At 37.4% G+C, this 17228-nt stretch overlaps 1 long non-coding RNA gene across 1 annotated transcript; it reads right to left on the bottom strand.

The window, feature by feature from the left end:
- Nucleotides 1-354: 354 nt before the first annotated feature.
- LOC125163441 (uncharacterized) lies at nt 355-15583 on the bottom strand. Its single transcript, XR_007151464.1, has 3 exons — nt 15464-15583; nt 761-765; nt 355-366 (listed from the first exon to the last, which is right to left on the bottom strand). It is a non-coding gene; the product is annotated as an uncharacterized LOC125163441 (long non-coding RNA).
- Between the last annotated feature and the right edge of the window lie 1645 nt (nt 15584-17228).

The raw sequence follows: 17228 nt of genomic DNA, 5'->3' as shown, positions 1-17228 counted from the left end.
TCTGTTTCTATTTCCTTTAGGTGTGCTGTTAGATTTCGTATTTGGGATTTTTCTTGTTTCCTGAGATAGGCCTGGATTGCAATGTACTTTCCTCTCAGGACTGCCTTTGCTGCGTCCAAAGCGTTTGGATTGTTGTATTTTCATTTTCGTTTGTTTCCATATATTTTTTAATTTCTTCTCTAATTGCCTAGTTGACCCACTCATTCTTTGGTAGGGTGTTCTTTAACCTCCATGCTTTTGGAGGTTTTCCAGACTTTTTCCTGTGGTTGATTTCAAGCTTCATAGCTTTGTGGTCTGAAAGTATGCATGGTATAATTTCAATTCTTGTATACTTATGAAGGGCTGTTTTGTGTCCCAGTATATGATCTATCTTGGAGAATGTTCCATGTGCACTCGAGAAGAAAGTATATTCTGTTGCTTTGGGATGCAGAGTTCTAAATATATCTGTCAAGTCCATCTGATCCAACGTGTCGTTCAGGGCCCTTGTTTCTTTATTGACCGTGTGTCTAGATGATCTATCCATTTCTGTAAGTGGAGTGTTAAAGTCCCCTGCAATTACCACATTCTTATCAATAAGTTTGCTTATGTTTATGAGTAATTGTTTTATGTATTTGGGGGCTCCCGTATTCGGAACATAGACATTTATAACTGTTAGCTCTTCCTGATGGATAGACACTGTAATTATTATATAATGCCCTTCTTCATCTCTTGTTACATCCTTTAATTTAAAGTCTAGTTTGTCTGATATAAGTATGGCTACTCCAGCTTTCTTTTGGCTTCCAGTAGCATGATAAATAGTTCTCTATCCCCTTACTCTCAATCTAAAGGTGTCCTCAGGTCTAAAATGAGTCTCTTGTAGACAGCAAATAGATGGGTCTTGTTTTTTTATCCATTCTGATACCCTATGTCTTTTGGTTGGCGCATTTAATCCATTTACATTCAGTGTTATTATAGAAAGATATGGGTTTAGAGTTATTGTGATGTCTGTATGTTTTATGCTTGTAGCGATGTCTCTGGTACTTTGTCTCACAGGATTCCCCTTAGGATCTCTTGTAGGGCTGGTTTAGTGGTGACGAATTCCTTCAGTTTTTGTTTGTTTGGGAAGACCTTTATCTCTCCTTCTATTCTAAATGACAGACTTGCTGGATAAAGGATTCTCGGCTGCATATTTTTTCTATTTATCACATTGAAGATCTTCTGCCATTCCTTTCTGGCCTGCCAAGTTTCAAAAGAGAGATCAGTCCCAAGTCTTATAGGTCTCCCTTTATATGTTAGAGCACGTTTATCCCTTACTGCTTTCAAAATTTTCTCTTTATCCTTGTATTTTGCCAGTTTCACTATGATATGTCATGCAGAAGATCGATTCAAGTTACGTCTGAAGGGAGTTGTCTGTGCCTCTTGGATTTCAATGCCTTTTTCTTTCCCCAGTTCAGGGAAGTTCTCAGCTATGATTTCTTCAAGTACACCTTCAGCACCTTTCCCTCTCTCTTCCTCCTCTGGGATACCAATTATGCGTATATTATTTCTTTTTAGTGTATCACTTAGTTCTCTAATTTTCCCCTCATACTCCTGGATTTTTTTCTCTCTCTTTTTCTCAGCTTCCTCTTTTTCCATAATTTTATCTTCTAGTTCACCTATTCTCTCCTCTGCCTCTTCAATCCGAGCTGTGGACGTTTCTATTTTATTTTGCATCTCGTTTAAAGTGTTTTTCAGCTCCTCGTGACTGTTCCTTAGTCCCTTGATCTCTGTAACAAGAGATTCTCTGCTATCCTCTATACTGTTTTCAAGCCCAGCGATTACTTTTATGACTATTATTCCAAATTCACTTTCTGTTATATTATTTAAATCCTTTTTGATCAGTTCATTAGCTTTTGTTATTTCCTGGGGATTCTTTTGAGGGGAATTCTTCCGTTTGGTCATTTCGGATAGTCCCTGGAGTGGTGGGGACCTGCAGGGCACTTCCCCTGTGCTGTGGTGTATAACTGGAGTTGGTGGTCAGGGCCACAGTCAGACCTGATGTCTGCCTCCAGCCCACCGCTGGGGCCACAGTGAGACTGGTGTGTGTTTTCTCTTCCCCTCTCCTAGGGGTGGGATTCACTGTGGGGTGGCGTGGCCCGTCTGGGCTACTTGCACACTGCCAGGCTTGTGGTGCTGGGGATCTGGCGTATTAGCTGGGGTGGGTAGGCAAGGTGCATGGGGGCAGGAGGGGCAGGCTTAGCTCGCTTCTCCTTAGGTGATCCACTTCAGGAGGGGCCCTGTGGCAGCGGGAGGGAGTCAGACCCACTGCCGGAGGGTGGCTCCGCAGAAGCACAGAGTTGGATGTTTGCGCAGAGCAAGCAAGTTCCCTGGCAGGAATTGGTTCCCTTTGGGATTTTGGCTGGGGGATGGGCGAGGGAGATGGTGCTGGCGAGCATCTTTGTTCCCTGCCAAACTGAGCTCTGTTGTCCTGGGGCTCAGCAACTCTCCGTCCCATTGTTCTCTAGCCTTCCCGCTCTCTGAGCAGAGCTGTTAACTTATGACCTCCCAGATGCTAAGTCCCGCTTGCTGTAGGAACACACTCCATCTGGCCCCTCCGCTTTTGCCAGCCAGACTCAGGGGCTCTGCTTGGCTGGTGGGCTGCCCTTCTGCCCTGGCTTCCTCCCGCCAGTGCGTGTAGCGTGCACCACCTCCACGCTCTTCCTACCCTCTTCCGTGGGCCTCTCGTCTGTGCTTGGCTCTGGAGACTCCGTTCTGCTAGTCTTCTGGCGATTTTCTGGGTTATTTAGGCAGGTGTAGGTGGAATCTAAGTGATCAGCAGGAAGCGCAGTGAGCCCAGCGTCCTCCTATGCCGCCATCCTCCCGCCCATCAGAAACACATTCTTAAAGAACTTCTTTTTTTAACTCCCCACTCTACTTTTTATGTGTATGCTTTCATATTTCACATCTTTTTATTCATATTTTCTTACATCTAATGATCAACATTTCCTTTCCACCTAAAGAACTCCCTTTAATTCTTAGACCTGGTTAGTACTCACAAGCTCCTTTACCTTTTGTTTGCCTGAGAAACTCTTTATGTCTCTTTTGATGGTGAATGTTAACCTTACAGCCTTGAGTATTCTTGGTTGTAGATGTTCTCCTTTCAATACTTTGTGTATTTCATGCAACTCCTTTCTGGCCAGAAAAGTTTCTGCTGAAAAATCAGCCTTATAGACTTTCCCTTGTACGTAACATTTACTTCTCTCTTGGTGCTTTCAATTCTCTCTCACCTTTCATCTTAACATTTCCATTATTATGTGTCCTGCTCAATATCTTGTTCTGTGGGTTTATCTTGTTTGGAATTCCTTGTGCATAGAAACCTGGATATCCATTTCTTTCTCTAGGTTAGGGAAGTTTTCAGGTATTATTACTTCAAATAAGTTTTCTTTCCCTTTCACTCCCAAATTCTTCTTCTGGGACCTTATCATGCAAATGTTCATTTTCTTGATGTTGTTGGTCAAGAGATCCCCTAACCCCTATGCAGATAGGCTTTACTGCTTTTGTGGTTTAGCTGGGCCTCCAGATCTCTCATAACATTCTTCTGCATTTGCTAAGCTACCCTTTTTCCTTCTTCATTTTAGTAATTCACATGAGAATAGACACAAAATAATGTTTTAATGAAATAAGAAAACATCATGGCTTTTGTCACACACTATCAACGATTTCATTGTGAGAGAAATGAAGGACTAGGAAGAAAAATAACATGTGGAAAAGGGAGAGAGAAAATGAATCGAGCAAAATACCAAATCCACAAATACCCATTCATTCTTTGGACACTTATGCCACCAACTGAATGTCACATTTGTGATACAACAATAGCTTTTTTATTTTTCCCTTGGAATTGTAAACTCTGGCATTTTCAAACACAACGATGGTTGGTTATAGAGGAAATGAACACTGTTTTACTTAATTAGAAAGTATCAGGACACATTCTGGTCCATCAATATTCTAAAATGACCTACTGCCCGTGAGGGTGGCACCATAGCAAATATGAGAAAGTTATTCTGGTGTTTAGATTCCACCTTCCTGTTTCCTGCTATTCCACATAATCCCCATGCTTCCTGTCACATTAAAGCAGAAAGTGATGGGTGGAATAATGCCAACATTTTGACGTCCAACCTAAAATATGGGTGAGGCAAGTTTAATTGTAGGTTTGAAATGTGTATGTTAGCATCTATCTATTTGTATTACCTGGCAATTTGTTGTTGGTGGTGTTCTTTGGTATTGCCCTTGGAGAATTTGTTCACTTTTTGTCCATGAAACTATGACACTCACAGATTTGTTAGAATATCGCCTAGTAATATTGCTACATGATGCAATGAAGGGATAAGTCAGGGAAGAAAATACGTGAGACTTAGAAACAGAAAGAAAATACTCAGGAAGGAAGCCATATGACAATTCCAAAAGGAATAAGCAGGGCTTATTTTTAAAAATCATACTTATTTCAATACTTACTAAACCCTATATATCTTCTTTTCTGTTGAGAATATAGCAAATATTAGTTTTGTTTTGCACTTGAGAAGAGGATATATATCTTCAAGGCTTAGAAATCAATGAAGTAGATAAAATAATGTAGATTTAATTCGACTACAATTCATTGACTTAGAAAACATTTGTAATGTTTTGTATACTACCCAGAGAAGAACGGTAATTTCTAATGAGTGGCTCAAATATAGCATAGAAGAGTTAGCTAATGAGTATTTTCTTAAAACACCCGATAAAATTTAAACCTGAAGTTTTCTTTACACGACCTGGTCTACAGATAAATAATATGTCTATTATAATGAGTCTATTACTTGGTGTACTTTCTGGTGCATGAATAGTTTTCTAGAGATACTGTTAACATGAGATTCCCAGGGCACCTCCAAGCTTCTGATGCACTGAGTATGGGAAGAGGGTCTATGAAGTTGCATTTCCACAAGCTCTCAGGTGATGCTAATTCTGATGGCTCCAGGTATCACATGTTTAGTAACGATGGACTAGGACATAAAATCTACAAACCCTAAAATGATTTTCTCATATTCGGCTCTGACTACAGTGAATTATTTAACCAGTAACAAAGAGGTGAATTTTTACACAAATCTACCTAGAGACTAACTGAAGTTTTCCTCCTATCTAGTGTAATCATGTGCACGTGGCTTCCACTGGGGGACATGAGCCTCTAAAAGCTCAGAGGAAGCAAATCAATTTTGGATATACTTTAAAACTTAAAATATTCCAAAGTCAATAGAAGCAAAGCACATTTTAATAATCTGAAGGAAACATAAATAAGTGAAGACTAATTTCATGATGACAGTTGCCACCGTTTAATTAGACAAGGATACAATTTTAATTAGATGGTATCATTTTTCGTATAGTGTTGTTCCATCTTGGACATGCATTTGTTGACATAAGGTAGGTGGCATTCTACAGAAATGTTTTTGCCATTTCAATCATTTCTATGCTTGGTTGACTCTAACATACTTTTCCCTTTGTCTTATTCACAAATGCCTTAACTAACATTGGGATTCTTCTTGAATGGGTCCATTTGTTTCCTGGTCATCTGCTTTACAATCTTCTATTATAAATCATTGTGTTCAGTTTATCTTGGTTTTCTGTGGGGACTGATTTGGGGGTAGTATCGTCAGCTCTATATTGACAGTTCCCTATTTGACACGATTTAGAAAAACAAACGAAGGATTTCAGTGTATTTAAATACACCAGTCCTCAGAAAAAGCACATCATCTCTTACAGCTTCAGAATTTCAGCCACTAACTCTTGAGTCTCATCTTGCATAACAGGTAATATACTCATGTGTAATCCAACATGATGTCTTATTTTAATCTTCTGTGTGCTAGAATAAGTTGAAAAGCATTTATAAAATGTTTATTGCTGACTGATAATTTCTCATAAAGAAACACTTGAAAGACAGAATTAATGACCTGAGTGAGGATTTGAAGGTGGGTTAAGGATTTCAGTGCCTCTGAATTGACAGCAATGATTACAAAGAGAATGATGTGGAAAATGGAAGAGATATGGTCCATCACCTCTACTGGTGGGATTTTCTAAAAGACTTTTAATTTTCTTGGCTACATATGTGACATTGACTTTGTTAATAATGGCTTTTACCTTTCACTTAAAGTTGGAGTTTAAATTTTATGAGAAAATGAACTCTTGAATAGCATCAGCTCTCTTTTTGGAAATGTGTGTATTTCAAAGTTTTAAGTCATCATTTTTAACATTACTTTATTCCCAGTATTGCTTCAATTTTCTACTACCTTTCATTGTCCTTTTCATCATTCAAAATAGTTTGTTTTTCTGCATAATTAACACAGTATAAAGGATTATTTTGTTTTAATGACTCATTTATTTAACCCATCTTACGTTTCTTTGTAATTTGACTGGAAAAAAATTTTGCAATATTTCAGACTTTTATCATTGTGTCCCTTGGGAAATATTTTTCAAAGCCCTGCTCTATCTATCTATCTATCTATCTATCATTTATCTATCTATCAATGCAATACCACTTTCTATGAATGTCTCTCAATCCTCTACTTTCAATAAGATGCCAGGGATACACAACACTAAGACCTACATCCTATTTTGTATCATATAATGACTAAATATTTGGTTAAATCGTACATGATAGAAAAACTACACCAAAAATTTCTTTAATTTTTATCATTTGTCTAAGGCCACAGTCTTGAGTTTAAACCAGTAAGGCAGAAGAAGCAGATAAGGAAGAAGGAAAATTCCATCAGTCCCAAGTTCTGCTTCATATGTTAAAAACGTAGTCATTTAGTGGAAGACTAAATACTAATTTCTTCTCTCACTAGACATACATTCTTAAGGTATGTTCTATCAAAACTGGTGGGTAAAAGAAAAAAGAAAAAGGCTTTACCTATTGTTTACCTTACAGTTTGTAAAATGCCTTTATTTATATATCTTCAATTCAGAAACAAATAACCTATTTCTTTTTCAAGAGAAATAGAACTGAATTTACTTGTATGGAGAGAATTACAAACCTATGACAAATGGTCCCAGATTCCATTACTTTGGTTCAATAAGGTTATTTGCAAGATTACATCATGTTTACTGATTCAATCTGTAAAAGTGTTTACAAATGTTTTCACTGAAACCTTTTAATTAGATTTTTCCCTACCAAGTATCATTCATGCTCTAATATACCAGGGTCACACCATTTACACCATTCTCAAGCCAGGAGCCTGGCTCATCTTCACTCATTCTGTTATAAAACCAGTCCCTGTTGCTTGTCACTCTACTTTCTAAACATTTCTTTAAACTCTGCCCTATCCCTCCTCATGACATTCTGTGGGCCCTGTAATCTCACAGCAATCTAAGGGGCCAGCCTGTCTCCATCACTGTCCTCCTTATGTGCTGAACGAGATCACTTCCCACATGCAATCTTCTCTCTTGGTTGTGTTTCTTGGCTGGCTCCCAACACCTCTCCTTACTTACCCTATAGAATCTACAACTGCTTCTCCTTTTGCTTTACTTTCATGCCCCCATCCTCTTGGTCTTTTCATGCTGTCACTTTTGGGGGGTTCAATAACACTTTACTATTTGCAAATCTCAGCGTTTATCTTTACTTACCAAGGTCCCCACCAGTCTCCAAGTTCCCTGATGTCAGGCAATGTGTTTCAATTGTCTTTGCATTTCCAGTATGTTTCCCAAGGCTTTGGAGCATAGTTTGGTCAAGAAATGTTGGACTTGTAAATAAAGGAATGAATATGCTACTGATTTTCACATATGCTTTCACAGGACTCAGCCAAATATGAAGATCCTTCTTTTTGTTTTTATCATGGCTCTCATGGTTGCCATGACTGTAAGTATATCCAGGAATTTTGAAGAATACGTTTTTAGTGGTTCTCCAAGGAGTCTCCTTATTTGCATTTTCACCTATGTTTTTGCATTTTCCTGAACACGGCTTACTAGATTTTAATGGTTTTATATGGACATTTTCCTTGAATTAATATAGTAAGCTCACTAGGCATTTAGAATAAATCTTGGGTACACAAACACACTAAACTTATATGGACACTCAAACAATTAGCTTGATGTAAAAATAAAAATTTTTAAAAGAGCTCCATAAAGATGTGGGAAGGAGAGGCTAATGAAAAACACTTACATATTATCAGCACTAGACTAACTAATTTTCAGAAGCTCTTACCTACGTTGTCATTTTCTCATGGGTCACCAGTGAAAATTGACTTCTCTGAAGCTTTCTTCTTTCTCCTTCATCTTTCCATCTGCCCCTCTTCTTTATCCTCTTCCTTCCCTCCTCCCTCTCCTCTTCCACTCTCTAACCTCTTTCTTCTCCTCTCTCCCCTCCTCCTTCTCAGCCTCTTCTTTTCCTTCTTCCCCTTCTCTTCTCTCTTGCTTCCTCCTCCTCTACCTACTCCCCCTCCTCATTCCCCTCCTCCTGTTTGCCTTCCTTCCCCTCCTCCTCCACCTCCTAACCTCTTCAGTCTCCTCTCTCACTTCCCTTTCATCAGCCTCCACCTTATGTCCTTCCCTCATCCTCACTCTCTTCTTTCCCTCCTCATTACTTACCTCCTCCTCATTGTTCTAGTCTTACCTTTGTTTCTTAGTCTGTTCAAGTTAAAGTGAGTCCCTTTTGCTTTGGTATTCTTTCTAATTATTGAGAAATTCATTAAGAATTAAGAATACTTCTTCAACTAATCCAACAAGTTCTATTTGATGTTTCTGAAAATGTGTTTATGACATCACAGTGTATCACTTTATATTTATTTGCAAAAGAACAAAAGTGGAAGGAATAAAATTTGAAGAACAAAGAGAAAAACAATACCAGACTCTACTAGCACATAAAATATTTACAGATAAGTAGCTCTTAATCTACATAAAATATATCCATGTGTTTAAAAAAAGCATTTGTTTTTAGGAAATACAAAACTTAGTCTTTCAATTGCTCTCCAAATCTAATTACAGCAAAAATCTACTCATCACTCATTTTATTTATTTTTTACATTCAAGATTTTATTTGAATTCAAATTAGTTAACATACAGCATAAAACATAGTATTGATTTCTGGATTGGAATTTAGTGATTCGGCACTTTCACCTAACACCCAGGGCTCATCCCAGCAAGGGCCCTCCATAATGCCCATCATCAGTTTAGCTCATCCTCCCACTCCCCTCCAGCAACCGTCAGTTTGTTCTTTATATTTCAGAGTCTCTTATGGTTTGCCTTCCTCTCTGCTTCTATCCTATTTTATTTTTCCTTCCCTTCCCCTGATGGTGTTTGTCTCCTCTGATTGACTTATTTCACTTAGCATAATATACTCTAGTTCCATCCTCGTGATTGCAAATGGCAAGACTTAATTCTTTTTGATGGCTGAATAATATTCCATTGCATGGATTTACCACTGTTTCTTTATCCATTCATCAATCAATGGACATTTGGACTCTTCTCATAAATTGGCTATTGTTGATCATTCTTCTGTAAACATTGGGGTGCATGTGCCTCTTTGATTCCGTATTTTTTTGTATCTTTTGTGTAAATACCTAGTTGTGCAATTGCAGAATTGTAGGGTAGTTCAATTTTTAACTTTTTTGAGACACCTCTATCTTCTGTTTCACAGTGGCTATACCAGCCTGCATTCCCACCAACAGTGTAAGAAGGTTCCCCTTTCTCCACATCCTTGCCAGCATCTGTAGGTTCCTGAGTTGTCAATTTTAGCCATTCTGACAGGTGTGAGGTGGTATCTCATTGTAGTTTGGATATGTATTTCCCTAATGATGAGTGATGTTGAACATTTTTTAATCAGTCTCCTAGCCATTTGTGTGTCTTCTTTGGTGAAATATTTTTTCATGTCTTCTGCTCATTTTTTCACTGGATTGTTTGTTTTGGGGATGTGGACTTTGATAAGTGTTTTATACAGTTTGGATACTAGTGTTTTATCTGACATGTCATTTGCAAATATCTTCTCCCATTCTGTAGGTGGCCTTTTAAGTTGATCGATTGTTTCCTTCACTGAGCAGGAACATTTTATCTTGATGAAGTCCCAATAGTTCATTTTTGCTTTAGTTTCCCTCTACTCTGGTGACAGGTCTAGTGAGAAGTTGCTCTGGCTGATGCCAAAGATTTCCTCCTGAGTTCTCCTCTAGGATTTTGATGGTTTCTGTCTCAGTTTAGGTCTTTCATCCATTTGGAATATTCTTGGGTGTATGGTGTAAGAATGTGGTCTAGGTTCATTCTTCTGCACGTTGCTTTCTAAGTTTCCCAACATTGTTTGTTGAAGAGACAGTCTTTTGTCCATTGGATATTCCTTCCTGCTTTGTTGAAGATCAGTTGACCAAATTAGTGAGCATCCGATTCTGGGTCCTCTATTCTGTTCTGATCTATGTGTCTATTTTTCTGCCAGTACCATACAGTCTTGATGATTACAGCTTTTTAATAGAGCTTGAAATCCGGAATTGTGATGCCTCCCACTTTGTTTTGCTTTTGCAACATTACTTTCTACCCCTACTTTCTTGAGCGCTTTTATCAAGAAAGAATACAATATTTTGTCAAATGCCTTTGCTGCATCTATGGGGGGGGATCATAGAATTCTTATCCTTTCTTTTATTAATGTGGTGTATCATGTTGATTGATTTGTGAATATTGAACCACCCTTACATCCCAGAAATAAATCCCACTTACTGGATCATGCTGAATAATTCTTTCAGTGTATGGTTGGATTCGATCTTGTTGAGGTTTTTTTCACCCATGTTCATCAAGGATTCTGGTCTGTATTTCTGCTCTTGGGTGGGATTGTTGCCTGGTTTTGGAATCAAGGTAAAGCTGTTTTCATTGAATGATTTTGCATGTTTTCCTTCCATTTCTATTGTTTGGAACAGCTTCGGAAGACTAGGTATTCGTTCCTTTTCAAATGTTTGGTAGAAGTCCCCTGGGCATCCATCTTGCTCTGGACTCTTGAGGGAGATTTTTGATGACTGACTCAACTTCGTTGCTGGTTATACATCTGTTCAAATTTTCTATTTCTTCCCACTTCAGTTCCAGTATTTTATATGTCGTTAGAAATGTATCCAGTTCTTCAAGATTGCCCAATTTGTTGGCATACAATTGCTCATAATATTCTCTTATAATTGTGTTATGTGGTGTTGGTTGTGATCTTTCCTCTTTCCTTCGTGATTTTACTTATTTGGGTCCTATCTCTTTTCTTTTTGATAATTCTGGCTACGCGTTTGTCAGTTTTATTAATTCTCTCACAGAACCAGTGTTTAGATTTGTTGATCAGTTCTACTGGATTCTTATTGTTTCTACATCATTTATTTCTGTTCTAATCCTTATTCTTTCCTTCCTCTGCTGGTTTTGGACTTTATGTGCTGTTCTTCTTTCAGCTCCTTCAGGTGTCAGGTTAGGTTGTGTGTTTGAGACTTTTCTTACTTCTTCAGGAAGGCCTGATTGCTATATATTTCTCTCTTATGACCAGCTTCGTGGCATACCAAAGGTTTGGGACTGCCATATTTTCATTTTCATTTGCTTCCGTGTATATTTTTATTTCATCTTTAGGTTCCTAGCTAACCCATCCTATCTTTAGGAGGATGTTCTTTATCTTCCATGTGTTTGTGGTCTTTCCAATTTTTTTTCTTGTGGTTGGTTTCAAGTTTCATAGTATTGTGGCCTGAAAGTTTGCATGGTATGATCTCAATCGTTTTTTGTACTAGTTGAGGTCTCATTTGTGATCCAGTATGGGATATATTCTGGAGAATGTTCCATGTACACTCAAAAAGAATGTGTATTTGCTGCTCTAGGAAAATGCTCTGAATATATCTGTTAAGTCTATTAGGTTCAGTGTGTCCTTCAAAGCCATTGTATCCTCGTTGATCTCTTCACTCAATTTAAAGATGTCATTAAACAAACAACAAGAAAAAACTACTTTAGTGTGTCAGTTACTAAGACTTTGTCTTCATTTTGTTTAATCCCAATTATGACAGCTTAGTGCATTGTGACCTTCAGTTTGGAATTATATAATGAAGGTGTTCATTATTATTTTTTCTTTTTTCCCAGTTTGCTGATTCATCTGAAGAGGTAAGACACTGTCATGTAACTGGTAAGCTTGATAAGTAAGCATGTATTAACATTTTAATCTGTTCTGCTTTTAACAGAAATCTATATCTCCTGAGTATCCATACCCTGCAATTCCCAGTGATTATCCAGTAATGTACAAACATTTTCTGTCCCTGAGTATTTATTCTATAAGAAGAATCAATGCTTACCTCTTAAATATATCTATATAGTGAATGGTTATAGTACACATTGATTTTACTTATTTATGATGCACTGGTAAAAGACTCCAAGTCTTGTGCACTAGTAACGACTAAATGGAAACTCATAAGGCCACACAATAGAAGCTAACTCTTCTCTGTACTAGAGTATCTCTGTCAAATATTTGCCTTGGTCAAAAGAATAGCTGAAAATTTAATGATATTAAGTATAATATATGCCTCATGGAGTATAGAGGCTTCTAAAAACACATATGAGGTGGTAAACCTCCACCTTATGATGCTTTGGGACAGTGATGAAGTCATTAGCTGAAGTTAATGGACCATGTTAAATAACAGAGAAAACTTCATTCACTTAACATTTTTAAAAACTATATTTCTTTATTTTGTAAGGGAGAGTGAATGTGAGTGGGGGGATGGCAGAGGGAGACCTAGAGAGAGAATCCCAAGGTAACAGCACCAACCCTGATGTGGGGCTAAAGGTAAGGAACTTGAGATCATGACCGAAGCAAAAATCAAGAGTCAGACGCTCAACCTACTGACCCACCCAGGCGTCCTTAACATTTTTTTAAATGAATGCAACATTGATATCCTTTATTATTTTGACATGTCATATCAGTGTGATCAGGTCTCAGAAATACTTAGTACCATAATAAATAGATTAGTTTAAAATGGCACCAAACAAAAAGAATCAGAAGGAGAGATGAGGGATATTTCATTTAATAGAAGTTTGTAAGGGACTTCTAAGAGATAGTAAGCTTCTTATGACTCAAGAATCAAAAGAGCTCTACCTGATCTGGTATCAGTAACTTCTTTCTCTTTGGAATATTCAAGGATGGGCAAAGTAGGAACTTGGAGGTACTATTATAAAGAATACGGAAACCTTTTGTAAGTGATTGGTTGTAATCGAGGCCCCTGCATGTATTATTATAAACTGACAAAATTGTCAGCAACAGTAAAAATGTGAATCCTTGATCATTTTTACCTTCTTTCAACATTTCCCTCTTAAAAAAGTGAAAACCTATGCCCAAGTTTTAAAGAACAATGAAGTAGATGATACATAAGTTCCTACCAACTTTAACTTTAATCAAAATTTTGAATGAAAATTATTGTGAAATATTTGCACTGTCATTGTCTCAATTCTCTGCTATTGTCCATTTCCTTTTCCTTGCATACAGGAGAGGTATTTCGCACAATTTCCAAAATCAGGACAACTTTATTTTCAACGTTACCCAGTTCCATATCCATAGGAAATCCCTTTTCTATTACATTCCAGAGGTAAGCTGGGTTTAGTTACATTTGATATTCTCCAGAGGTATCAATGGTGACATTAAAACAAGAGAAAACAAAAGCAAGGTTTTAAGTCAAAAGCAGTCCCAGTTTAGGAAATGCAGTAGCTCTCCTAAGGATAATTGTTTATTTAAATGTTTCCAAAAGAAAACTCCTGTCCTGGTATGGTTAAGGAGTAGGGGTTAGGGCTGGGAATACCATTGCTTGCCTCTGGTTCCAAACATTACTGTTTTATGACCTTGAACTATTCCTAATTTTTTCTAGACTTCATTTTCTCTAGGACAAAATGTGATTGTGATGACACTTAAACCAATTCATAGAAGTTGTGAGACTATTAAAAGACATATTACATAAAAGACCTTGATCAGATTTGTAATTGCAGGCTGCAAATTCATTTAATCTATTTTTCAATAATGACTCACTGTTTTTTAATTCCCCAAAGTACTAAGAAATGTAATCCCTTAGGATACAATTAGTTTGGCATAGAGATCTAAAGACATAGTGTGGCAGGATTTTCACACAAAAGTTGTGACACCTAGGCTTTTCTCTCCAGGAAGCAACTTTATTTGTGCCGGCACTGCTCAGTCGGGTTTGTACCCAAAGAATTGAGCCCCAACATCACATGGCATAGTGTTGCATGCACTTTTTTATTTTTTTGGTTTCCCGTACATGGTAACACACAAACATGTAGTCTGACTAATTGGTCTCATGTTACAAGGTTGTGAGGGATATTGACACTTATGCACATCTCCAGGTTGCCTTGAGGATTTTTTGTTTGTTTTCTTTTTTTGTTTGTTTGTTTTGTTTGTTTTTTTAGGGAGGGGACCCTACAACAATAGAAATAAAGAAGCTCTTTCAAAGATAAGAAAGAAGAAATTGTGAATAAATACAACTCCTTGTATAATTATTCACGAACATACGGGTCAAACTGAAATTCGTGTTCATGCAGGCATAGGCTATTACTTGACCACAAAAGGATCATACAGTGAGACAGCCATTGGAAATATAAATACCATTAGCCAGATTCTCTGTACTCCACAGCTTACTATTTAGTTTTAAAAATGAATGTATAAACAATCATCAGTCAGAATATCACTTCACCAAGAAGTGAGGTGACTGCATGTGTATTTAAGACTATGTTACCAGCAGGTTTATGGCAGCTGGAGAGAGAGGAATCTAGATAGACAATGAAGAAGGCCACTGAGAAACTACCAAAATAATTTAGGACAAGATATAAGAGCTTAAGGGGAAAAAAAAACTAATAGAGATGGTAGCATTTACTCTAAAGCAGAGTCTGATTATATAAGTATTTGAGAATAATTCTAGTCAGCTTTTCTCTGCGGATCATTTTAACCAAGGCCCAGTTTTTGGTAAGGGATCTTGTGTCATGTCAAATTAAAGCAAACCCAGACTTAGTTAAGGAAAGACTTTATTCGGAACGGAACCCATTGCCTAAATGGGGAGAATGCTTAAATCTCAGAAATCTGCCAAGTGTCTCAAAATCCAACAGAAAAACCTTTTCTTTCACTGCCTAAAGAGAAGTAAGCAAAGATCAGCAGAAAGTTTTGAAGGGAACTTGGGCAAGCAGGGGGAAACTAGTAGGATCTGAGAGAAAATGTCCACTGTGGTTAGCTGATTCTCAGGATAAGTTGATAGGGGGGGCACCTCCATCCTTACTGCTTCTTCAGACTTGGGCTAAACAGAGCTCAGAGCCTATAGGAAGGAGAGAAGCCTCTTAAGCCTCTAATCCAGACCAAGCAAAGGGTAACAAATGGGCAACTGTGAACACCTGGTTAGTCACAGAGGAATATATTTAGATACAAATCAAAAAACAAGAAAGCATAAGGATATTAGCAATGACTTGATCTGTAGTTCAAATTTAATAAAAAGAATGTTTTCTCTTTATCCACAGGCTTGGTGGAAAGTCCTATTTGCTGTCTTTCATGATGATTCTTCCTATTCAAACGTCCTTTACCCACCTAGCAAAATTTTGTAGCCTGAGTATAATGAATACACCCAAAGTACTTTTAAAATCATGTGAAAAGTAATTAAAACACTCAGTTTTACTTTTATTATGGTATGTAGTATATCAGAATTTAAAAATAATGGAGCCATCAGTAAATTCTGGCTTTTCAAAATAAAAAAGAAGTCCAATCAAATAGTGTTACAAGAGCAACACAACCTGAGATCAATGTTCAATATTTTTAAAGCAAAAGTAATGGTAGTCTCTGAACTCTTTGAAATTTCCCTTTTTTTTCTGTGTTAATCGCATTATAAAATTGGTCTAAAAACTCATCACCCATAATAAATTGATTTATCAAGCATGTACTTGTTCTCCCATTGTATTTGGTTCCATGGGTTGCCATAACAGATTTTCAAAACTCGTGGCTAAAAACAACAGAAATTTATGCTCTCATAGAACTGTTGGAAAAGATTTGCTCTTTCTGACAGGGTAAAATCTTTCCTCAACACTACGTACTTTCTAGCAACTTACTGGCAATCCTAAAATTCCATGGTTTGTAAATTCATGATTTCAATCTGTTTCTCTTATCTCAAATCTATCTTCTCTCTCTCTCTCTCTCCCTCTCTCTCCCTCTCTCTCTCTCTCTCTCGATATATATATATATATATATATATATACATATTTCTTATAAAGACAGCAGTCAAATGGATAGCAGTCAAATGTAGTGCCCACTCCACTCTAGTGTGAACTTCTCCCAAATAATTACATCCATAGCAGCACATATTTCCAAATAAGGTCACATTCTGAGTTACTGGGGTAAGGATTTCAGTATATCGTTGGTGGGAGAGACACACTGAACTTTTTCCACCTATCTTTATTTTGATTCCCAGTATAATTTTACTGCAACTATTATATGCCAAAACTCATAATATTCTTTACCATCTCAACATTTCCAGAGAATGACAAGCGGTTATTTCATAACTTTCTGGGACAATAATTATGAAAGAAAGTAGTTTATGACATAGCAATTCATGACATACCTGGGTGGTTATTTAAGGGGCATGAAAATCATCTAAGCAATCTCATTTTAGCCTTGAAATGCTCTCTTCTAGAGGACTTTCCAGTTCATGCAACCTGCATGAAATCACGGGGATACTATTAAAAATCTTGCCTTTCATTTTAAACATACTCACATGGAAAACTAATGAGCAAGCCACTTTAGCAAGTGGCTGTACCACTCAGCTGTACAATGGTTGTAAATATTGACAACTTAAAGTTTACAAATTATGCTGAATGACAATATTTTGCTGCAACATTTTACTCACCAAAATTCATGGATACAGGGCTTCTGTTCCAGAGAAAATCAGCCCAAACTAAAGGCCAACCCCCAAACCCTATAGGGTTGCACACAGCAGAGAGAGGTGTGAAGGGAATGGAGATATTTGAAAGGAGCAAAAAGAAGGGTGCTGAGACTCAGAAGCTGAGGAAAGAAGCAGAGAGGAAAGGAAGTTGGTAGAATGTTGAGTTGGGTGTGTTATGGGCCTTTTGGCCCTCCACCTTACACACTTTGGTGTGTAAGAGACTTCTGAAATTTAACGGATACCAAAGAGCTCTTTGGTGTTCTCCTCCTTGAATCTTAGTGATTTTCACCTTGTCCTTATACAGAATCTAACCTGAATGAAAACAGTGATTTTTGTCCCCTCTGCCTTTCA

This window comes from Prionailurus viverrinus, chromosome B1 (genome assembly GCF_022837055.1).
Source record: "Prionailurus viverrinus isolate Anna chromosome B1, UM_Priviv_1.0, whole genome shotgun sequence".
Taxonomy (NCBI): domain Eukaryota; kingdom Metazoa; phylum Chordata; class Mammalia; order Carnivora; family Felidae; genus Prionailurus; species Prionailurus viverrinus.
Note: the sequence above shows the minus strand (reverse complement) of the source record. Positions and strands in the feature narration are given on the sequence as shown.